This window comes from Arvicola amphibius, chromosome 10, assembly GCF_903992535.2.
Source record: "Arvicola amphibius chromosome 10, mArvAmp1.2, whole genome shotgun sequence".
Taxonomy (NCBI): domain Eukaryota; kingdom Metazoa; phylum Chordata; class Mammalia; order Rodentia; family Cricetidae; genus Arvicola; species Arvicola amphibius.
Genome location: NC_052056.1, coordinates 83,231,993 through 83,254,484, shown reverse-complemented (window position 1 = coordinate 83,254,484; position 22,492 = coordinate 83,231,993). Strand labels below are relative to the sequence as shown.

General features: G+C 53.5%; 1 protein-coding gene across 1 annotated transcript in view; it reads left to right on the top strand.

Moving 5' to 3' along the window:
- The first annotated feature begins 11,555 nt into the window (after positions 1-11,555).
- The window catches only part of Ncor2 (nuclear receptor corepressor 2), a 155,932-nt gene continuing 144,995 nt past the window's right edge, over positions 11,556-22,492 (top strand). Inside the window, 1 exon segment of the mRNA XM_038345068.2 lies at positions 11,556-11,680. The gene's annotated coding sequence lies outside the window, so the exon portion shown is untranslated.

The window sequence follows — 22,492 nt, the reverse complement described above, 5'->3', positions numbered from 1 at the left end:
CAGGCTTCTCACCACCACTGAGTTTCAGCGGGGCTCTCACTGTGCAGTGCAGGGTGGGGACTGGGTCTCCTGTCACCTTCCCATCCCCTACAGTGCTCTGCCACCTCTCTGTCCTGCTATTCCCGTCCTGAGACCTTTAGTTCTTATCGTAGTCCCTGTCGTGTGCGTGCGTGTGTGTGTGTGTGTGTGTGTGTGTGTGTGTGTGTGTGTGTGTGTGCTCTGAAGGGAGAACTGACTGCAGGGCCTGCTGAGATGGAAACCTGCCAGACTCCCTGCTGCACACAGGGAGGGGCAGATGGACAGTTTGCACCTTGTAGACACCAAGCTCCCTGTTCTGCCTCAGGGTCTTTGTACTTTCCGTTCTCCTTGCCTGAAACACCTTTCTGTGGATATCCCCACCATGGCTGCTTCTCTCCTTATAGAGGCCAGTATGTCCTTGTCATCTCCCTCAAAAGGCTTCTCTGATGTTCTCGTTTTCACTTTATTCTTCGCTGTGTGCGTGTTAGTATGCCCACACGTATGCAGGCCCTAGGACAACCTTGGGCATCATTTCTCTTTTTTTTTTTTTAAAGATTTATTTTATATACAACATTCCTTCAGAAGAGAGCACCAGATTTCATTACAGATGACTATGAGCCACCATGTGGTTGCTGGGAATTGAACTCAGGATCTCTGGAAGAGCAGTCAGTGCTCTTAACCTCTCAGCCATCTCTCCAGCCCCTGGGCATCATTTCTCATGTGCCTCCAACTTATTGTTGAGACAGGGCCCCTCACTGGCTTGGAACTTGCCAAAGTAACTTGGTTGTGGGGAATCAGTGAGCCCCAGAGATCTGCTTGTCTTTCTACCTCCCCAGCATGGGGATCAGTGTGTCAGCATGCACAGCTTTTTTTTTTTTTTTTTTTTTTTTTTTAAACATGAGATCTGGGGATCGAACTTAGGACCCTGGGCTCATTACACAGCAAGCACTGTACACACAGGACCATATTCTACAACCACCATCGCATGCCAATTCCTTTGTGTAGTGTCCCTCACTAGGACACGGGTCCCATAAGAACAAGGAATAAATGTTCTCAGCAGAGCCCTAAGTCTGCTCAGTGTCAGCTCTGTCCTCCTAACCATGGTCCCGAGCCTCAGTTTCTCTCTTTGCCTCTTGTGTGTGCCCATCCCTATGCAGTGCTATGGAAATAGTTAGACAATATTAAGTGGAGCTGAGCCTAGGAAGTTGCTGCTACATAGCAAGCAGCCCCAGTATCTCGGGCTGCATCTCTAAGCTTCATAGGATAGGTGCTCATTGCAACCTGTTAAGACAGCCATGGGGACAAGTAGCATAGTTATCGTAGCTGCAGAAGATCCTACAGCATGTTCCTGGCTTGCAATGGGGCAGCTCCAGGCTGTGATTGTCTCTTACCTCACCGGCCCTGCTCACCATGGCATGGAGCAGATGGTGGATATGTGCCCTGTACAGAGTAGAACGGGCCCTGCAGGAGCGATATGACTCCTCCCCCCCACCCCACCCCAATCAGGCCACCTCCCATGGGACACCTGGCTACATAGTGTGTCCCCACGAAGCCCGGGTCACCACATACCTCAAAGTGAACCTTGTTCAAGCCTCAGAAAAGGCTCCAGGTGAAGGTAAAAAGCCTGAATGTGTTCTGCCTAGGTAAGCGGACCTGCCCTGGCCTGCTGGCCTGTGTGAGCAGGGAGCACTGTGGCATCTCCCACTGCAGGTTCCCGGTGTGGGGTCTGAAGATCAGCTGTCAGAGCCCCTTCACCTCAGGCCGTGGGGGAGCAAGATGGGTGGTGAGGTGGGGAGTGTCTCGGCACTGCAGTTGCCTGGCCCACTCCAGACCTGCATGGGCAGTGGGGGAGGGGCTGGCCATTCTTACTACTAGGTAAGCCGAGGCTCAGAGCTGTAGTTGTCCTGAGGCCACAGAGCTGGGATACACAGCAGGAAAGGACTGGCACTTTGCATCTGCTCGGCCTGCCTCAGTTTACTTTGAAGCTCCAGGATAGCCTAGCTGGACTGTAGCTTGGAGGTGGGTAGAGTTGGGGGTCGCATGCTGGGACCTCCTGTGTTTATCCTGTTAGATGTAATGAGTGGCAAGAAGCCCTGGCTCCCCATCTTGGGGACATCTCTGAGACCTACTTGTGTGTTTCCAGAATGTAGCTTTCCCTATAAGAGACACAAAATCCACAAGGCCTTTTGTGAGCTAGTCTGATGTCAAACCCTACCTGCCAATTCCTGCTGGCTTCACAGATCCTCCCTGACTGTCCTGTGTGGCAGGGAGGACTCAAGGATCTAGACACTCCTGCTAAGAAGCTGGGATGAATCTGAGTAGCTCCCTCAGGGTCCAACCCCAGCAGGTGGCACTGTCGAGAGGAGGTAGAAGCCAGAGGCGGGCCTTGATGGAGGAACTGTGTCACTGGGGGTCCCTGGCTGCATCCCCTCTGTTGCTTCCTGTCCACCATGGAGAGAGCAACCTTCTCTTCCACACATTCCTGTCACTATGACCCCTCCCAAGTGACCCTGGATTGACCCCTCTGAAACCCTGAGCCTAAAGGACAAATCCTTTTAGCTGTTCCTTCCTAGAAATCTGAGCCACAAGGGTTTTTTTTTTTGTTGTTGTTTTTTCCCAAGACAGTGTTTCTCTGTGTAGCCCTGACTGTCCTGGAATTCACTCCATAGACCAGGCTGGCCTTGAACTTGGAGATCCGCCTCCCTCTGTCTCCCAAGTGCTGGGATTCAAGCGAGCACCACCAGCGCCCAGCTGAAGCTTACACCTTTATCATCTATATTCCTTACACTCATGCAGCCATTCAGGAACCATTACATCAGCATTAACTCTTTGCTAAGTGCTGTTCTGGGTACTGGAGACAGAGCAGTGGACAAGACGGATCAGGTCTGCATTCCCACAAATTTTACACACACATCAAAAGGGACAGATAACCAACAAAATACGTAAGCTAAATAGAGGCCCTATCAGGAGGTGGGATGGTGTGAAGGCCTTCGGCCAAACATTATTCTGGATGATTCTGAAGGCACCGGCTCTGGAGTGAGTGGGTAGAACGAACCAAGCTGACGGTGTCCCCAGTGTGGGTGGGACTCTCCTGGACAGCAGCAGCTTGAGAAGGAAGAGCTGAGGATCCTGGGAGTGAGAGGGAGTTCCTTGTCTGACTGCCTGAGAGCCAGAACAGCAGGTGTCCTTCAGTCCTTCCCTGTGGGTCTGAGCTGGAAGATCAGCTTCTCTTGGGCCTCCAGGCTTTGGATGGAAAGTACATGGCAGCTGGCCTGGGACTCAGGTCCAGACTCAGCGGGAACCTCAGCTCAGCGTCCTGGGCTGCCAACTGGCAAACTGTTGACCCTGAGTTTTGTGGCCTTGATGACTGTGTCAGCCAGGTCCTAAGACGCTTACCCATAGATTGCCTATCTGCCTATCTATTGATCTATGTATCTACTGCCATTTATATATAATCTATCTTCTATCAACCATTCTTTTTACCTGTCATCTATCTATATCTATCTATCTATCTATCTCTCTATCTATCTATCTATTACCTACCTACCTATCTATCTACCTACCTACCTATCATTTACCCTATGACTATCTTATCTGACCATCATCTATCTCCTGTATCTATCTATCTATCTATCTATCTATCTACCTACCTATCTCCTACCTATCTATCTATCTACCTATCTATCTACCTACCTATCTATCTATCTACCTACCTACCTACCTACCTATCATTTACCCTATGACTATCTTATCTGACCATCATCTATCTCCCGTATGTATCTAGGTATCTATCTCCCAATCTGTCAACCATCTGTCTTCACTAGTCATATCACATGCTCTCTTGGTTCTGGGGGCTTTGGAGAACCCTGACTCTACAGGGGTGACAAGTCCTGTTTCAAGTAAACATGAAACAGGGGAACCCCGGGGGCTGTGGAAAGCGCAGGTTTCTTGAAGCACACCCAGGAAGTGAAGAGTGGTAGCCCAGTTTATCTGGGATAGTCCTGAGTGCCAGGCATGTTCCTCATGGGTCCTGAAGCCTACGTAGAAGTGTTGGAGGGGGTGGTTTGGGGGAGGGATGAGTTGTAGGAACTGGGTTGTCTCCCTGCCTAGCCCTTTTCTCTCCTGGTTGTTCTCATGGCTTGCTTTCCTTGTCGCTGACACAACCCACAACCCGGGAGGTTCCGACTGGCCCTGAGGTGGCAGGTGCCATGCATGACAAGAGGGCCCCACACCAGCTCAATGCTGACCTATGCCCGTCTGTGTGATCACATCTGGGGCTGCTGTGGCTTGCACTGGTGTGCCGCCTCCTTAGGGAAGTCAGAGCCCTGTCTCCTGGACCCCATGCAGTGGTTCCCATGGCTCTGGAGTCCCAAGCAGCTGTGTACTGATGGTAACAGTTGCTGGTTTGAATGAGAATGGTTCTATAGGCTTATATGTTAGAATGCTAGGTCCCCAGTTAGCGGAACTGTTTAAGAAGGATTAGGAGGTGTGGCCCTGTTAGAAGAGGCATGTCACTGGAGGCAGTATTGATAGTTCCAAGGTTCCATTTTCAGGTAGCTCCTCCCTCGGCCTCATGGTTGTGTCTCAAGATATGAACTCTCAGCTACTGCTTCAGCACCATGTCTGTCTGCCTGCTGCCTTGCTGCCTTCCATGACGGTCATGGATTTACCCTCGGAAGCTGTAAACAAGGCCCGAATAAACAAGGCAGTCTATAAATTGCCTTGGTCATGGCGTCTCAGCTCAGCAATAGAAAAGTGATCAAGACAACCGCTTCTCAGCTGGATGACATCGGGGTCCTGATGCACATCTCTGAGCCTCACGGTCCACACCTGTATGGCGATGACAGCAGTAGTGCCATCTTCAGGTTCCCAGCAGACTCGGCTTTATCATTCAGTTCCCACAGTAAGCTGTGAGGTTTGGGAACCAAAGATCAGAGGGGTTGAGTGACTAGCCACAAGTTGCACAGCCAGCAGTTCAGTTGTAGGTATAGATGCCCAGGTACCATGTCACACGCTCTCTAGACCAATAACCTCTGTAAGATGCCTAGCTAGAAAGTTTTGGGTGTGGCCCCTGCTCTTTCTAATTTAGAAGAGAGTGTTGGGGAGAAGCTGCAGTCAAGCGTGCCTTCCTAGTTCCCTGCTACCGCCATCCAGAAGGCTGCTGCATCCATCTAGAACATCAACTCCTTCGCGAGACACCCTAGACGCTCCCTTCTCTTGAGCCACGGGATCCCTGGGCAGTTGCCTCCCAGGCAGCCATCCGTGGGTGGTACTTTCACTCACGTTCTGTCTTTGCGCTTCCTTCTTGACACCCTCTATGCTCTCTGCAGTGGCGACATCTCGAAAGACACTGAGTGGCTTCCCGGGTGCCAAGGGCTACAGATCCACAGAGGCATAAAGCTACCCTCTCAGTGAGGCCAGTACCTACCCCTCTAGTCCTGCCAGGGCCTGTCCCAGGGGGATCGCCATATGGATGTAAGACATCACGGCTTCCCAGTGTTAGGATGGGAGGCTGGAAGAAGGCTCTTCTCGGAAACCTCAGGCTGGGGAGCCTGCAGAACAGATCCAGCAGTACATCCGGGTGAGGATGACAGGTTGGGAATGCTGGCCACTGTGCTATCCCTTTCCAGGATGGCCAGAGGGCTGGATCCCTGTACATGTGGGAGTCAGGCCAGCTTCCTCCCTATCAGCAGAATGGCTTGATGGAGTCTCAGCTGGGGGAAAAACCCAGATGTGTCTCCTTGGAATCTGGGTTCTTTCCCTCTTAGATGGCTTCTTGTTGCATGGCCCTTCTCTGGGATTGAGAAGGACGTGCTTGTGACTGTCCCTCAGCCTGGTGAGCTTTTAGGTCCTTGAGATGTCTGGAGTACCTTGCTTCCAGCTCCTTCATTTTATTTATTTTTATTTATTTATTTTTAAGACAGGGTTTCTCTGTGTAGCTCTGGCTGTCTTGGAACTTGCTCTGTAGACCAGGCTGGCCTTGAACTCAGAGATCTGCCTGATTCTGTCTCCAGAGTGCTGGGATTATAGGCGTATGTCACCACCACCTGGTGCCTCCAGACTCTTAAGAGACTGCCATACTAGCCCAAGAGTGGCCAGCAGAGACTAGAGGGAATGCTCATGGGCATGTCCTGCCTAGCCTCTGGATTCCGATTTAGTCTTGACCTGGGCCCAGGCTCTAGATGGATCTTCTGTAGGTGTCCATCTACTCTGAGCTGCTTTGGACCCCAAGGCAGTATAACCAGCCAGGCCCTTTGGAGGTTTGGGGTAGGGGAGGGGGCTTTCCATCAACTGTGAAGCTGCCTTTCCAGGCCCAGCTGGGAGGCCAGGCCACCCAGGGACTCATTCCCCACATTCTCCAGGAAGCTGAGAAGCTGGGAATGTGACACAAAGATGCAAGGGGAGCCTGCCTCATGCAGCAGCTCCAGACCCAAGAAAACTAACACACAGTGTGCTCAGAACCAGATGTCCATGCTGGGAGAAAAACAGGAATTTTCATGACCCATCGTCAAAGATTCCACATGGGATATAGTGGAAGCCAGACTCTCCTTCCCTCCAGCCCTGTTCCCAGGCCCCACGCCCTTCTCTGTTCCTGCCCCCTCCTCCTCCCCACCACCTCCCAAGCCCCTCAGATGTCCCTGAGACCCAAAGCTACATCCCTGTGGTCCTTGCAGATGTCCTGTTGGTGTGTTCTGGAATCAGTTTCTCCTGTGACCTTTGTGACTGCAACGCAGACTTCACGGCTTCTCCACCCACTCTTCTCCCACAGACCCTCTGTTCTTCCTGTGCTACCCCAGGGCCTTTGCATTGGCGGTCTGCATGGCTTGTTGCTTTTGGCTGTCTGGGCTGTTCCAGGACTGGCCTACCACCCCTCAGCACACTCTTTTGCCTTCTTTTTTTTCCTTTGTTTTTTCAAGACAGGGTTTCTCTGTAGCTTTGGAGCCTGTCCTGCAACTCACACTGTAGACTAGGCTGGCCTCGAACTCATGGAGATCCGCCTGTCTTTGCCTTCCCAGTGCTGGGATTAAAGGCGTGTGCTGCCACCACTGCCAGGCCCTGCTTTGCCTTCTTGATTCCTTTTTAACCCCCTTTTTTTCTCAGCACACATACCACCTAGCCTGACTTCTGGTATATTTACTTATATTTAAATATGCACTTGGGGCAGGGGATGTAGTTCTGTGGAAGGCTGTTTACCTACTGTGTTCAAAATCCTGGGTTCAAAAGAAAACAAGAACAAAGCACCTGCCCATCCTTGTCCTTCTAGCAAGGTCACAGTGCACAGCAGGTACCCGGGGCTAGTGACTATCCTTCCAGATGTGTCCCTGCATAGACACACACATACAGATGTAATTATCCAGCTCTGATTTTGCATGCTGTGCATGGGGCTTTTTCATTAGACCTCAGAGACCTCAGGGCTTGTGGCCAGGGTCCTGCTGTTCCAGAAGCTAGCAGTTGAGGCAGTCTCTGGGTGCCCTGGTCCCTGACAGCCGGGACGATGGCACTGTGGTTCTCATGATTCCCTGCTCAGCTCCTTCTGAAATGCTGGCAGTGCCACAAATAAAGTCCAGACAGACGAGGAAGTGGGTAACATTGCGGTTTCTTGTGGTGAAGTGTGTGTGGGTATGTGTGTGTGTGTGTGTGTATGTGTGTGTGTGGTGGGGGGGAAGGCTGGGGGCTCCAAACCATATCCTCAGAGATGCTCTCGCAGGACTGTGAGGACAGAAGGGCGGCTCATCCTGTAGCTGTGAGCCCTCCCACCCCCCTGTAGGCTTGTTCTTCACTGCTGCAGTTACAGAACCCTAGTACAGAGCTAGTGCCTAAAATGTATGGAAATGATGGAAATTAGGGCTTCACTTCCCATTGGCTGATGCCTGTGCTCTGGGGGTGGGGCAGGCAGGTACAGCGGTCACGCCCTCCCAAGTCATTTAGTATTTGCTTTGCTTAAAGTGTGATGTGAAGGAGAGTGTCCTCAGGCTCAGGGACAGGTGTAGGGTATGCAGCAAGCTTCTGGTTCTTATTTGTTCTCCAGACTGGGGTTGGCTGAAAACACCAGGCCTGGGGACTTTTAGCTTGCCAGAGGGGTTGTAATTTTCTGTAGACAACAGTTCTGAGTGTGAGACCTGGCCCCAGGCCTTTTGGCACCTTTCAGTATAGACTGCATACCACAGACCCTTTGCGAGTGCTGTGATGTCTAGCTCTGGTCCTGGGGTGGCTGGACGGGGCTCTGGTTTCTCAGCTGAATTCTCAGCCTGTCATGCTGGCTTCTCTAGAGTAGCCCAGGAGAACCAGAGGCTTCATCTGACTGCTTGGTAGCTGAGCACTGTTAGCTTGAGTAGATTACTGGAGAAGGCTGTAGTCTGAGTTTTCACTGCTCAGAGGTTGAAATGATGCGCAGTTGGAAATGAACGTGTGATACAGCAGAGATACATTCTGAAAAACTCAAGTGTTTTTTTTCTTGTTTGGTTTCTGAGACAGCATTTCTGTGTGTAACAGCTCTGGCTGTCCTTAACTCACTCTGTAGACCAGGCTGGTCTCAAACTCACAGAGATCCACCTGCCTCTGCCTACCAAGTCTCAAGTTTTTATCCTCTGGATTCCCAGGGTACTTTGAGGACCAGTCACCTCTTGCTCTCCCATCCACTCATTTCCTTACTCATGGATTTGTTCCTTCCCTGAACTTTCTTATTTAGGGCAGGGCCTCCCTGTGTGTCCCAGACTAGCCTTGAACTCCCCAGCCTCAGCCTCCAGAGTGGTGGGGTGACAGGCCTGCACCGTCAAACAAGACGCTCAGCCAATCTTTGTTGAGCGTCTGGTGCTTGCGATGAATGCAGCCGAGAGCTAAACAGATGGGGTCTGCACTCTCACGGACAATACCTCAGCGACAAACGCCCATGGGAGCTTCAGGTGGTGGAGGATGAAGGAAATGACCAGGTGTGGAACTGGAAGGCGCTCTGCCGCTGGCTGCTTTCAGACAGGAGGTCCGAAGGGCTTTTGAAGGGGATGGTACCAGAGGGTGGGGCTGAAGATGGTTGGCTGAGAGACAGCCACACACAAATGACCTTCAGTAATTTGCCAAGCACTTAAGGAGAATGATTAGGAGGTAGAAATGGATTTATTTGTTTAGGTTTTTGTTATTAGGTTGTTGGGTATTGAAGGTAGGACTTAACACATGCTGAACAAGCACTCTACCACTGAGCTACAAGCACTTCTTTTTTTAAACATTTATTTATTTATTATGTATACAATATTCTGTCTGTGTGCATACCTGCAGGCCAGATTAGGGCACCAGACCCTATTACAGATGGTTGTGAGCCACCATGTGGTTGCTGGGAATTGAACTCAGGACCTTTAGAAGAGCAGGCAGTGCTCTTAACCTCTGAGCCATTTCTCCCAACTTTGTAATTTGTTTTGTGACAAGGTCTCTTGGATTCAAGGCTCCAAGCTGGGTTTGAACCTTACTATTTGGCCAAAGATGACTTTAAACTCCTGAGTCCTGGGATTGCAGGCGTGCACCATCATGCTTTGGGTAGGCAGTGCTTCACCTGAAATCCAGTAAGGCAGCAGCGTGCTAGGCGAGTGTTCTAACCACTGAGCCACAGCAGCATCCCCTTCCTCTTGTGTTCATGGGGCATCAGTAGGCGGGATACACGGCAGAATATCTTTGAGCCACTTCTGAAATCCAGGCACTTCAGGCACAGCTTGAAGCTGCCTTTCTATCAATGGCCCTTAGATCCCCACCCCCAAGTGCCCAGTAGCAAACAGGGTGGGACGTCAAGAGGGAAGTAGCTGTCGGGGTGCCAGGGTGTAGGGTTGGGGTGGGTCCAGCTCAGCTGAGGCTTCTTGCTGCCAGCATGTCTCTCTAGAGCCTGTGTGGGAGCACCCATTAGGAATTTGTGGCTGGGGCATTGGGGCAGAGCAGATTTTTCTTGAGCCTACTATGAGGTCATGGGGAATCAACATGAGACTCAGCCAGAGCTTTGGAATGATGCTTCAGAGTCACTACGGAGTGTGTCTGACCGTTCCTGTGGCTCAGTAGGACAGGGCTTCACAGTTTATAGCAGTAGACTGTGGCAAGAAGCCACCAGTCCCCTTGAGGGCTATGCCCTCCTCCGGCCTCAGCGGCTTTGCCTTTCAGAGATGTGGGTGGAGAAGCTGCTCCAGGGCTCCCGGTGAGGCTTCCCTAAGACTCTGGGGCCTAAGAGAGAAACCTGAATGGAAGCAAATGAGGGAGTGTCCCCAGATGACTCCAGGGGACCAGTAGGAAGTCTGGAGTGGGAGGGCTAGCCTTGTCTCTTCCCTCTCCCAGGCAGATCCGACCGGTCTTCTGCAGCTCTGGTTTTGGGCTTTTACACTGTCAGTTGGACCGCCGGAGTGGGTGAAATGAGATGGGCGTGTGCCCCTGACCTATGACTCTGGTTCCAAAGGGCACCCGCCCACTCGTACACTTCCTTTTTTTCCACTCTTAGACTCGGTTCCCCTTCACCATTTACCCCCCCGCCCCCGCCCCATTTAAAGCTCAGGGGTAGAGAGGGAATCCTTTTCATGGGTGCAGGAACCCCAGCACCCCTGAGGAAGAGGCCTCTGCCCTGGCAACCACACTCCCGCAGCAGCCATTCCCCAGCTCCCAAGAGGCTCTCTCTTCGGCAGAACCGAATCTGCTGAGACTTCACTCCAAAAAAGGAAAGTTAAATTGAAAAAAAAAAATTTCAAACTCTCCAACGCGTCTGGGGAAAGCAGAAGAGGAGGGAGGAGGCGGCTGCAGGGCTGGGCTCCCTTGCCGCCTGGCTACTGTTGAGATCATAGGCTGAGAGGGCCCACTGTGGGGTGTGTTTGTCAGTGAGTCCCTGAAGCTAGTGGGCAAGTTCCCACTGGGGTCGAATGGTCCTGGCTGTGTGTCCAAGGGTGGGCCACATGCTCAGAGCGCAGCCTATGCAGGCGTCCTGGAAAATTCCCTATGGGTGTTGACTCTTGGACGTGATGAGCCCCGGTAACAGGGCACCGCACCGAGACCCGCGTGCTGTGAACTAGCGTTGGCCTCTCCAGGATCTCATATGCTAGTCACTAAACCTGTTCACCACTGGCTGTGGTCCGCGGAGCGTTCCCCAAGGGCTGATCTCCGAGGCGAGGCCCAGAGCGTCGTTGAGCATCTGCACGCGTCTCTGAGGGCTCCGTGGGTGGCCTTCCCCGGGGCGTCGACTCCGTATCCCCTGGACACTCCTGAGTTATAATTTAATAGCTGAAACGCGATTCCCGTGAAGTCTCTGGGGTTCGCGGAGCGGGAGGGGGTGGGGAGCCGTTGCTCCGCCTTCCTCCGGCCAGAAACGCTGCTCGCCGTGCGCGCACGGCGGCGGGGTGCGCAGGCCTGGAAGGCGTGCACGCGGGCCCTTTAAGGCGGCTTGGGCGGGCCTTCACCAGGTCCCGCCCCTCGCCCCGCCCCCTAGCCGCCAGGAGCGGAGCCGCGGGCAGCGCAGGCCGGGCCACATCCCCGTCCCCGCGCCCGCCGCCCGCGCCCGCCATGCGCGCCCCGCAGCGGCCCGCGCGCCCGGGCCCCGCGTCGTAGCGCGGCGGGCGGAGACCGCCGGCTCCCTGCCTGGGCCCGCCGCGTCCTCGAGCCAGATCGGCGCTGCCGCCCGGCTCCAGCGCCCGGTACCGCCGCCGGCGAGGTGAGTCGGGCCGAGTGCGCGGAGGGCGGCAGGGAGCGGGTGGCTTCCGGGCCGGGGCGGCGCACGCGGCGGAGTTGGCGCCCCCGAGGGGACAGGCGGCGCGGCGGGGCGCGCGCGGGGGCGCGGGAACTTCGGGAACTCCCGGGACCTTGCAGGGCGGTGCAGGCCGCGACCCGGGCACCCGGGACCCTGCGGGATGGAACAGGCCAGGACTCGGGGACCCTGCCGGGTGGAGCAGGCCGAGAACCGGGGACCCTGCGGGATGGAACAGGCCAAGAACCGGGGACCCACCAGGCGGTACAGACCGGGACCCGCGTACCTTCGGGGTGGCGCAGCCTGAGGATCTGGGGATCCTGTGGGGTGGCACAGCCTGAGGACTGGAGAACCCTGCAAGGAGGTGCATGCTGGGACTCAGGACCCTCCTGGATGAAGCAGGCCGGGACCCCAGTACTCTTCTGGGGTGGTACAAGCCAGGACCTGGGGACCTTCTGAGATGGCACAGGCTAAGACCCGGAGACCCTGCAGGGAAGTGCAGGCCTGGACTTGGGAACCTTCACGGGTGGTTCAGGTCAGGAACCGGGGACTCTGCGGACAATTTAGGCCAGGACCCCGATACTCTCCGGTCTGTCGAAGACCAGGCCCCGGGGACCCTGCAGTGTGGCGCAGCCTGAGGACTGACTGATGGACCTTTTGGTGTGGAGCAGGCGGGGACCCGTGGACCCTCTGTTGTGGCGCAGCCTGAGGACCCGGATTCTCAGGGGTGGCTGGCGCAGTCCGAAGATTTGGGGCCCCTCCCGGGCAGCTTGCCCGGGGGATTCGGGGTGGCGCAGGCCAGGATCTGGGACCCTTGGGGATGGCGCATCCTGGGGACCCGAGGACCCTGTGGGCGGCCGCGCCCCCTCCCCCTCCGGTGACGCGGCGCCGCCTCCTGTTCCCTCCCCTTGGCGGTGCGGATACTTCGGATGCCACTAGTTTGGGAAGTTACAGATCCGAGCCTAGTGGGGCGGCTCGGAGCCCCAGCGTCCCCCGGACGCGCGTGGGAAGCGGCCTCCCCTCCCGACCTTGCGGGAGGAGAGCGAAGCGGGCGTCCAGACGGGCGGTCCTGGAGGCCCCCGTGAGCTGGGGGCGGCAAGCAGCGACTGCTGCATAATCTTTACATTGTAGCATTATTCGCGCAGCCAGGTCCACCCGCCGGCGTGCGCGCGCCCTCCCCGAGAGTCTGGTGCAGGCAGCGGGGGCGGATCCGTTCGATCTTAGCCTCCTCCCTTCCTCCCCTTCTCCTCTCCCCCCCACTCCCCCGTTGGTGAGAACTGATTTTATTACGATTACGATTTTTCCCCTTCTTTGCAGATTTGATGGAGGGATGTGTGAGGGAGGAGGGAGAAGTGGGAGGCAGAGGATCCTTGGGGGCTCTGTGGGCAGTGTTAGGGTGGCCTTGACTTTGCCCTTTTGAATCCTGCTCTGGTCCCTGCGGCTGCTTTGATGAAAGGGGCTCTGAGGCCAGGCGCGTGTGTGTGTGTGTGTGGGGGGCATCTCAGGCCACTGCTGGGGACTTCGTGGGTGGCCTTTTTTTTTTTTTTAATTGTTGAGGAGCGGGCAGAATAGTCGGAGTTTGAGGCGAGCTTGAGGTGGCCTGAGACCTTAGCATTCTTGCTGGTTCTGCAGCTCAGCCCTTTGGTTCGAATCTTGCATGGCTGACCCTGTTGGGGGCAGATGACCTCACCTGTCTGTGTTTTCCGTCTTCTCTTCTGCAGAGTGAGGGTGAAAAAAACAGTTTCCAGGTCTGGGGTGCTTCCGTGAACTGAGTCTGTGAGAGGGTCCTTGGGTAGGTTACTATGACTACTGTTATTTCCGGATTGTCATCCTTGCTCTGTTTGTAGTCAGATTGGGGAAACCCGTGGGGAGTGTCCGCCTCACCTTTGGGAGCTGGGAGGGTCTGATGGAGGAGGACCCCAGGATGGAGGAGCCCTACAGGCTGAAGAAGGGCCAGGCCTCAGCCCATTGAACACAGGCAAACACGGAGTTGGCAGCTAGCTGAGCTGCGGAGTGGCAGAGGGGGTAGCGAGGGCATTTCGGGTACTGCCTAGCTTCCCTGCATTCCTGCCATGGCCCTGCTTGGAAATTTACCGCTGTTACCTTGGGGTGTCTGGGGAGCCTGCGGTGTTCAGGTCCAGACGTGGGGGTGGGAGTGTCCAGACCAGGCCTCTTCCCACGGAGCTATTTACGCTTACCCAGGAATCAATACTATTGATAAACCCATGTCCGTGGTAATGTGGCTGTCAGGCCCTGGTGAGGGATGGAGACCCCGCCTGGGGCTGTGCCCCTCCCCCCCTTAGTGAAGGCTCATGGCTTAATCCCTTCTTTTCTCCCAGTGTGAATACTCCGGTGGCCTCCCAAAGGTTTCCTAGCTCTGCAAACAGGAACTGAGCTGCCACACTACTGGATGTGGGATTGTTCTGGGCCAGCAGGTGCGGCTACTCCACATCCCCTTCTCCACAGGGACCCTGGAGTCCTGGCTGGAAATCCGGTTGTTTCTAGCAGGTGGGGAACCTGGTGCTATCCTCTGAGATGGGGGCGGCACCCTCTCACCACCCAGTAAGACAGGAGATTGATCCAGCTGGCATCCACGTGCTATATCACCAGCGGCTGGAGCTGTTTCTCCCCCCCCCCCATGTGTTTTTTTTCCCTGCTGTTTCCTGTTCGTGTCTACAATACCATACAGCAGCCTCCCCAGGTGATACCTTGGGGACAGTTCCCTGCAAGGGTGGCAGCTTGCAGGAGCTGGTGATTCCTGCTTAAGGTGCCCGGGGGATAAGAGTGTTTGCTTGCGTGTGTGTGCGCGCGTGTGTGTGTGTGTGTCTGTGTCTGTCTGTCTGTCTGTGAGCTGAGACAATTGTCTGGGGAGGGCAGGGCTACACAAAGCCAGGCGGGGAAGGTAGTTCAGAAGATCTGCCTTCCTGGGGAGGAAAAGAAGCTTGGGAAGGGCCAGGTGAGCCTCCTTATAGGAGGCTGATCAGAAATCCACTTTATGTTGTGTCAGGTGAATTCTCTTCTCTGAACTGGCAGCTTTGCAATTGCAGTAGCAAAATGGTGACATCCAACAAGCGCTTACTGTGTGTGCCAGCATCTAGCAAGCGCTTACTGTGTGTGCCAGCATCTAGCAAGCGCTTACTGTGTGTGCCAGCATTTAGAAATTGTCTTTGCGTGTGCACCGGGCATGAATCTTCTGGAACATTCTGAGGTGGGCTGTGGGGACATAACTGTCCTATTTTATAGATGGTGTCACAGAGGCCCGGAGAGGTTTGACGACTGGCCTTGGAAGCGGGGACTACCTCCTGGACTGTTCACGGGTCATGCAGGCGCAGCCTTGGCCTTGGCCAGAAGCTGCAGGGAGGATGGCAGCAGGAACCGACCTTTCTCATGAGGTGGCACCTGCTGATCTTTGCAGGGCTGTGGGAGGAGGGCAGCTTGGAGACTGGGAACTCGTTCTCCCAGGGTTTGGAGAGGGGGCGGTGCCAGCGGCAGGCTGGCATTTCTTTGAAGTCTCATTTTATCTCAAACATTCATGCAAATTTTTGGCATCTGCCTTGGCGACAGTGCTGTGTTTATTTTGAAATGAAAACAGGGGTTTGAATTATTTAGCATGGTGTCTAACAGGGCATGAAGCTGCAAGGGGGAGCCCTGTATCCTGCCTGGAGTGCTCAGCTCTTGTGGGTGTCTCCCTGGGGAATCTGCCTGGGGACATACCCGTGCTTGCAGAGGTCCTGCTCCTGAGAGTGCCACAGGTCAGAGGGTGCAGTTGCCCGAGGACACAGGGGAACTCTGTACTCGTGGTGGTGGTGAGTGAAGTCACCTTGATCACTGTGGTAGAGCAGGTGCAGGCATTCCACACTGTCCTACCCTTGGGCCCCTTGCTAGTCACGACCTTCTGGTTCATAGATGCCTAAAGGATCATGGAAGCGTGGCAGGGGATAGGCTGCCTGATCCGCTTTGACTAAGCTGCTGGTTGACTTAGCATTGTAAAACTTCCAAACAGTCTTTTCTGGCTTACCAGTGGTACGCCAGGCTGGTGCCTATGGGACCTGTAGTTCTCATCTGTCTCGTTGGAATCTTCTCCTCCCCCACCAGTGGAAACTAGCGGGGATTGCAGAGGCCGAGGTTTGTTGCTCCGCACTGCAATGGCACAGGCACAGTCTGTTTGGCCCTGGGAAGTTACTTAACCTCTCTAAGCCTGATAGTTTGTCCGTCTGTAGGATGGGGCTACCACCATCTTTACTCCCGCTGCTGCCACTGCTGCTGGGGTCTTAATATTGTGAGGATTATACAAGTTGGCACGTGACTTCGGATCTGCTGTCACTGTATGTAGCTTCCCCATTTGAGAGCGAAGACTTAATTTGTCATGGGGATTCATGTTCTTTGTACTTGCTGTTTGGTTGGACAGGATGCATTTTGTCATTTTTTCCTCATTTGTTTGCTTATTTATTGTAGTACTAGGGTTGAACCCATGGCCTCCTGTGTGCCAGACAAGTATTTATACCATTGAGCTACACCCCCAGTCTGGAATCCTCCCTCCTGAAGGGCTGCTGGGAAGGCTCCTCTTGTGTCTGGCTGGCTTAGTGTCTTCCCTTGACCCCAGGTTGGGGCTTGTGGCCCTCTGGAGACTCAGGGCTCCTCCCCTTTCCCTGGTTGGTGACTCTTGGCTCAGCTGCTTCTCTGCTCTCCTGAGCTGAGGTTTCCCCTCCCACCTGTAATCAACCTGCTGGGGAGATCAATAGCAGGTTGGGGGACTGGAGAATGCTGTGGAGATGAGGGTAGAAATGGTACTTTCTGGTATATCTGAGGTTTTCCCCTCCCTCTGTAGTAATCCTGATGTTGGGTTACCTTAGGGGTGTTTTGGAAAGACCGTATCTTCCAACACGTGACTTCCTGTGTGTTTCCCTTTGTGTCCAGAGCACCGAGCTACGGAGGAGGCGGCTTTATTTAATTTTAGCTCACTTAAACAGCTTTGGTGACCGTCTGGTTGCCCTGTGCAGTGGCCACTGGGGTGGAGCTGGATGTAGGAGCAAGGTTGGCACCAAGTATCTCATTCCCCGCCCCATGTTCTGCAGTCTTTCCGTGCTCTGTGCTGTCTTGAAGGTCTGCCTGTTTGTGTGTGGCTCAGTGTCCCCGTTCTCAGCCCCTTACGGCCTGGACCCACACTACGGCCTCCTTTTTTCACCAGTCTCTGGCGCTGGAAAGTTAGCAGTGGCGGGATGCTCTAGAGCAGTGGTCTCAGCCTTCCTAACGCCGCAGCCCTTTAATACAGCTCCTCATGTGGTGGGGACCCCAACCGTAACATTATTTTCGTTGTTACTTCATAACTAATTTTGCTACTATTATGAATCATAATGTAAAGATCTGTGTTTTCAGGTGGTCTTCAGCAACCCCTGTGAAGGAGTTGTATGATCTCCAAAGGGTCACGACCCACAGGTTGAGAACCACTGTTCTATAGTGTCTTCAGCTTTTTTTTTAAATATTTATTTATTTATTATGTATACAACATTCTGTCTGTGTGTATGCCTGCAGGCCAGAAGAGGGCACCAGACCCCATTACAGATGGTTGTGAGCCACCATGTGGTTGCCGGGAATTGAACTCAGGACCTTTGAAAGAGCAGGCAATGCTCGTGACCTTTGGAAGAGCAGGCAATGCTCGTAACCTCTGAGCCATCTCACCAGACCCCGTGTCTTCAGCTTCTGAGCCTTTGTAGTGAGATTGGTACCACCCAGGACAGGAATGATTATAATTTTGTTCTTGGTTTGTAGTCCTCAGGATTGAAGCCAGGTCCTTGTGTAGGCTAGGTAAGTTCTCTATCAACTGTGCACATCCTGCTTCTCTTTGCCTTTTTATTTATGGAACAGACCCGTAAAGTTGCCCAGGCTGGTCTTGAACTTGGAATCCTCCTGCCTCCACCTCCAGAGTAGCTGAAAAGACAGGCTCTACTGAACTTAACCATTAGTGACGAGAGAAGCAAAAAACTGGTGGGCCAGGGAGCCCCAGGCCCAGGTAATAGGCTGGAGTGCCAGGAATTCCTGGAGCAGGTGTGCAGGAAGGTCAAGGTCCCAACACCCTCCAGCTTCCCCTTTCCCTGGCTCAGCAGGCAGCCGGAGTGAACCATGCTTAGGTGGTTCTGTCTTTATGCACTGGATGGCACACGGTGATTCGGTGGTCACTGACCCAGCCGGGACCCTGGTGTGCTATTTCCTCTGGTCCTCTGGGGAAGACCTGCCTCCTGTAAGTGAAGCTTTCTTTGCTATGAAATAATATGGCAAAGACTTTTCTTTCTCCTATTTTTTTGGGGGGTGGGGTGGGGGTGGCACAGGGTCTGTCTTAGTCAGTGCTCTGTTGCAGTGAAGAGATACCATGAGCAAGGCAGCCCTCATGAAAGTGTTTAATTGGGGGCTTGCTTACAGTTTTGGAAGTTTAGTTCAGGATCATCATGGTGGGAAGCAGACAGGAATGGAACTGGAGCAGTAGACGGGAGCTTTATATCCAGATCCGTAGGCAGCAGGCAGAGAGCGAGAAAGCGAGGAGACAGACGCCTACACCCACACAGGAGAGACACACAGACAGAGAGACACACACAAACAGACAGAGACAGGGTCTGGTGTGGGCTTGGAAGTTTCAAAGCTGACTCCCGGTGACACATTTTTCTCCAACAAGGTCGCACCTCCTACCTTCCCAGTTACACTCACTGGGGACCAAGCATTCAAACCTTTGAGTCTGTGGGTGCCGTTGTCATTCACACCACCACAGCGTCTCACTCATCTGTAGCCCAGGCTGGCCTGGCACTCCCATCTCAGCCTTGTGGGTGCTAGGACGACAGGTGTGTGTCACCACAGCTGGCTGCCACATGTTAGCAGACGGCATTGGCTCACTTAGTCTGGTGGCTGATGTTGCGTTTTGTGTATTTGTCAAAAGAAAAAGAAAAAGCTCCAAGAAGTTGTGTTTTCTAAACTGCAGAAGTTTCTGGGCTTCATCGAAAGGCACTTTCCTAAAAGGAGCCACTGGGACCTATGGGAAGAACGATGGCAGTGGGGAGTGGGGTGGCTACCTACTGCTAACAGCTCTCCGGGTTCCATTCCTGAGGCAGTCCTGAGGGTTGTGCAGGCTGGCGGAGCACCAGCCACTTTCCTGTGTGTCCCTGGAGACATTGTATGTGTGCCCCTCTTGCATACTGGTTGTCATTCCTGGTCCTTACTGGTCTGTGTTCTGGCATACTTACTAGTACAAGGGTACCACCCGCTTATTGGTGCTCTGGGTGCCCGGGCTGGTGTGACGGCTGCACAATCCCCATCCCCACCGAGACCAGGTCTCACTGTGTCACCTTGTTGTCCAGGAACTCACGGTGTAGACCAGGCCGACCTTGAACTCAGAGGTCTGACTGCCTCTCCCTTCTGAGCTCTGGGATTAAAGGCTTGCATTTATTATAATTAATAATAATACTAATAATAATTTTTAAATGATTCTGTGAAGTGCAGCTTTTGGGTGGGGTCCATAAATATTTGTTTGACTCCCAACTCTGGAAGGCCGGTCTACACAGCTGGAACACAGTGTGTTGGGGAGTCCTTTGACTTCTTTGTACTTCGACCCCTTTGACTTTTTTTGCATTTGAGGACACAGGCCCTGGACAGGGTCTAGAAGTCATATTGAGTGTTCCCAAGACTACTGCTTCTTGCTTGGGTTATGGCCCAGTCACTTGGGCTGGTAGTGGTACCTGACAGTTGTAATCAGTGGGGAAATGAGGAGGTCATTGGCTTTGGGCCTGGTCCATTTGCTTCTTAACTACTGACACCTTGTGCGGAGTGCTGAGCAGTTTCTGGGTGACTTGATGGTTTTCAGAATTCTCACCAGTTTTTAACCTGCTGTTTCCTCTTGGCTTTGGTGGCTTGGGAGCTCCCACGCAGCTCTGCAAGCCTGCCTTTAGTAGCACGAGTCTGTGTTTGGGTTTTTCATCCATATCTCCCAGAGTTCAGATTCCTTTGTCTTGGCTTCCAGCATTGATTTTTATCTTATCGTGGGGATTCCTAAGAATTGCCTCAGTGCTGAGGCCCAGGAAGAAGGTGCTAAGTGGGGTGTCTATAAAAACGTGTGTCTTGAGTGCGGTGGGGGTGAGAGTGCTCTTCCCACTAATGTTCCCTGGGGGAAACTGAGGCTGACTGGGGTGTGGCTTAGCAAGTTAAACTCTGAGCAAGTACCTTTGGGCACCTATCTACCTTGGGGGTTTGACAAAGTGACTTTTTTTTTTTTTCTTTTTGGGTTTTGGTTTTGGTTTTTCAAGACAGGGTTTCTCTGTAGCTTTGGAGCCTGTTGTGGAACAAGCTCTTGTAGACCATGGAGATCTGCCTGCTTCTGCCTCCCAAGTGTTGGGATTAAAGGCATGCGCCACCACTGCCTGTCCGGCAATAGAGTAAGAACGTACCCTGGGGTGGTATGTCACCTATTGGTGCCCAGGGACCCTGGGGTACTGCCCCCAGATGCTTTTAGATGCCTCCTGTTTCCTCTGTATTGGGGAGGGAGATGGTTGAGAGCCCCAGGGGTGGCTGGAACTGGGGTTAGGGCTGGGATTGGTGTGGGGCTGTCTGTTAGGGGGATTGCAGCATCCGGGTGCCCTAGGGTTAGTCTTTCCTGGTTTGGGTGGGTTCCAGGGCCAGTCTCCCTTGGGAAAGTAGTCTTGGGGTCAGTCTTTTCTGGCCTGAGTGGCCTCCAGTGTTAATTGTTCCTTGGCAGGTGGCCCTCAGGGTCAGTCTCTTGTGCAGGTGTCCTTAAGTTTGGTCTATGTTCCCCATCCCACCCCCATGGTCAGTTGTCCCCGGGCTGGTGACTGGGCTCCCTTCTGCCTTTGGGTGCACTTGGTATTCTGTGACTTTGGACCCTTGAGGAAATCTGCTCAAGCCCAGGTCTGGACAGGCTGCTGTGGACTTAGAGCAGAGTGGTGACCTTGCAGGGTGCGAAGGGGCGAAAGGAACCAGGGAGCTCTTGTCCCACAGGTGTGACCCAAGCTCCAAGCTCATGAGCTGGGGCACTGCACATGCCCCTCTTGCCGTCTTCAGCAGGGTCTCAGCATCCCAGGATCTGAGTTGACTAAGAGGGAGTCAGGGACCCTCTTATAGTCTGGGCTTCTTTCTGTTCTTAGTGTAGGACTCAGGCAGCGTCCCTGAGGTCCTTTCATTAGCTCTGAAGCCTGCTGTCACCTCCTAGCTCAGAGCCCTTCTTGAGGCAAGTGGAGGGACGTGAGGTGACCCCACAGGTGCCCTCTGCCTCCTGAATATCTCTCACTTACTGCCTTAGAGGTCTATTCTCCTGCCCACCCTTGTGGGGAGATCCACATTCCAGTGCTGGTGGGTGGGGGCAGGGCTGGAGTTTTCTTTAGTCTTGTCTGTGGATGTCCTCTGTTGGGAACTTTAAGCCTGGAGATGTCTCCAGCCCGTCTGTCTTCATGCTGGTCTCTGCAGTGCCTACTGAGCCACTCTGAGACAATCCTCGGATCAGCATGCTGTGGGAGGCTAAGCTGGCCACAAGGTTGGAGAGGTGTTGTTATTCTTGGAGACCCTCAGGCCGTAGAGGTTTGCCCTAGGCCAGCTGAGCCTCTCTGTAGGGACCTGGGTGGTCCCTAATGCAACTTGGGAGGCTGAGGTTGTGGCCTCAATCTGCCTGGCCCACCTTTTCTAGCTTCCTGTCCCCATCTATTTGCTATTCACGGACCGTTTCCTAGCCTGGGTTCGCCAGTGTCTCCCTCCTACTCAAGTTTTTATTTGGAGAACCCTAGGATGTGACCTTCAGTGTCAAGAATCACCGTGGACATCAGTATTTAGGGTGACATTATACCGCAGGGGGGTGTCCCCTGAATGCAGCATGGTGTCCTCTTAGGAGGGGCTGACATGAAGGCTTCTGGACAGAAGATAGGAAAGAGACGGAGGCAAGGCTGTCTAGGACTGCAGACTCCTGGGAACATGGAAGGTGAAGGATGAGCTTTCCTGGGATTCCCAGGACCAGCCCTGCTTTTGATTTTAGACATTGGCTCCCACAACAGAGAATTGTGAGCACCTGGGGACTGCTCCTTTCCGTAGTCACTCTGGGAAGTGGATTGCTTCTCAGCAGTCACCCCAGTTATCCACGCCATAAGGTGTCATTAAAACCTCAGTCAAGCTGGGAACGACAGCGTGTGCTGGGAATCTGTGCACTGGAATGCCGAGGCAGAAGGATCACAGACTCAGGGTCTGTCTGAGAAAAACCAACGTGGCTGATGCGGTGGCTCAGCAGGTAAGGGTGCTTGTTTCAACAAGTCTGGTGACCTGAGTTTGATCCCCGGAACCCACGTAAATGTAGAAGGAGAGAATTGACTTTTTAGGCTTATCCATACATGCTATGGCCCATGCTCCCTATACATGAGCACACACAGACAGAAAAGCAATAACTCAGGTGTTGTCAGTACTGTCTCACTGCACAGACAGGAGGACCTGAGTTCAGTCCCCAGAACCCATGTAAAGTTGGCATAGACTTGTGAGTGTCTAATCCTGTGGTTCTCAACCTGTGGGTCGCAACCACCCTTAGACAGGGCTCGCCTATCTGATATCCTGCATATATTACAATTCATAACAGTAGAAAAATTATAGTTATTGAAATAGCAACAAAATAATTTTATGATTGGGGTCACCACAACATGAGGAACTGTATTGAAAAGTCACAGCATTAGGAAGGTGGGGAAACCACTGCTGTATCCTAGTTGTTTGGGAGATGGAGACAGGATCCCTGGGACTTGCTAGCCAGCCTGA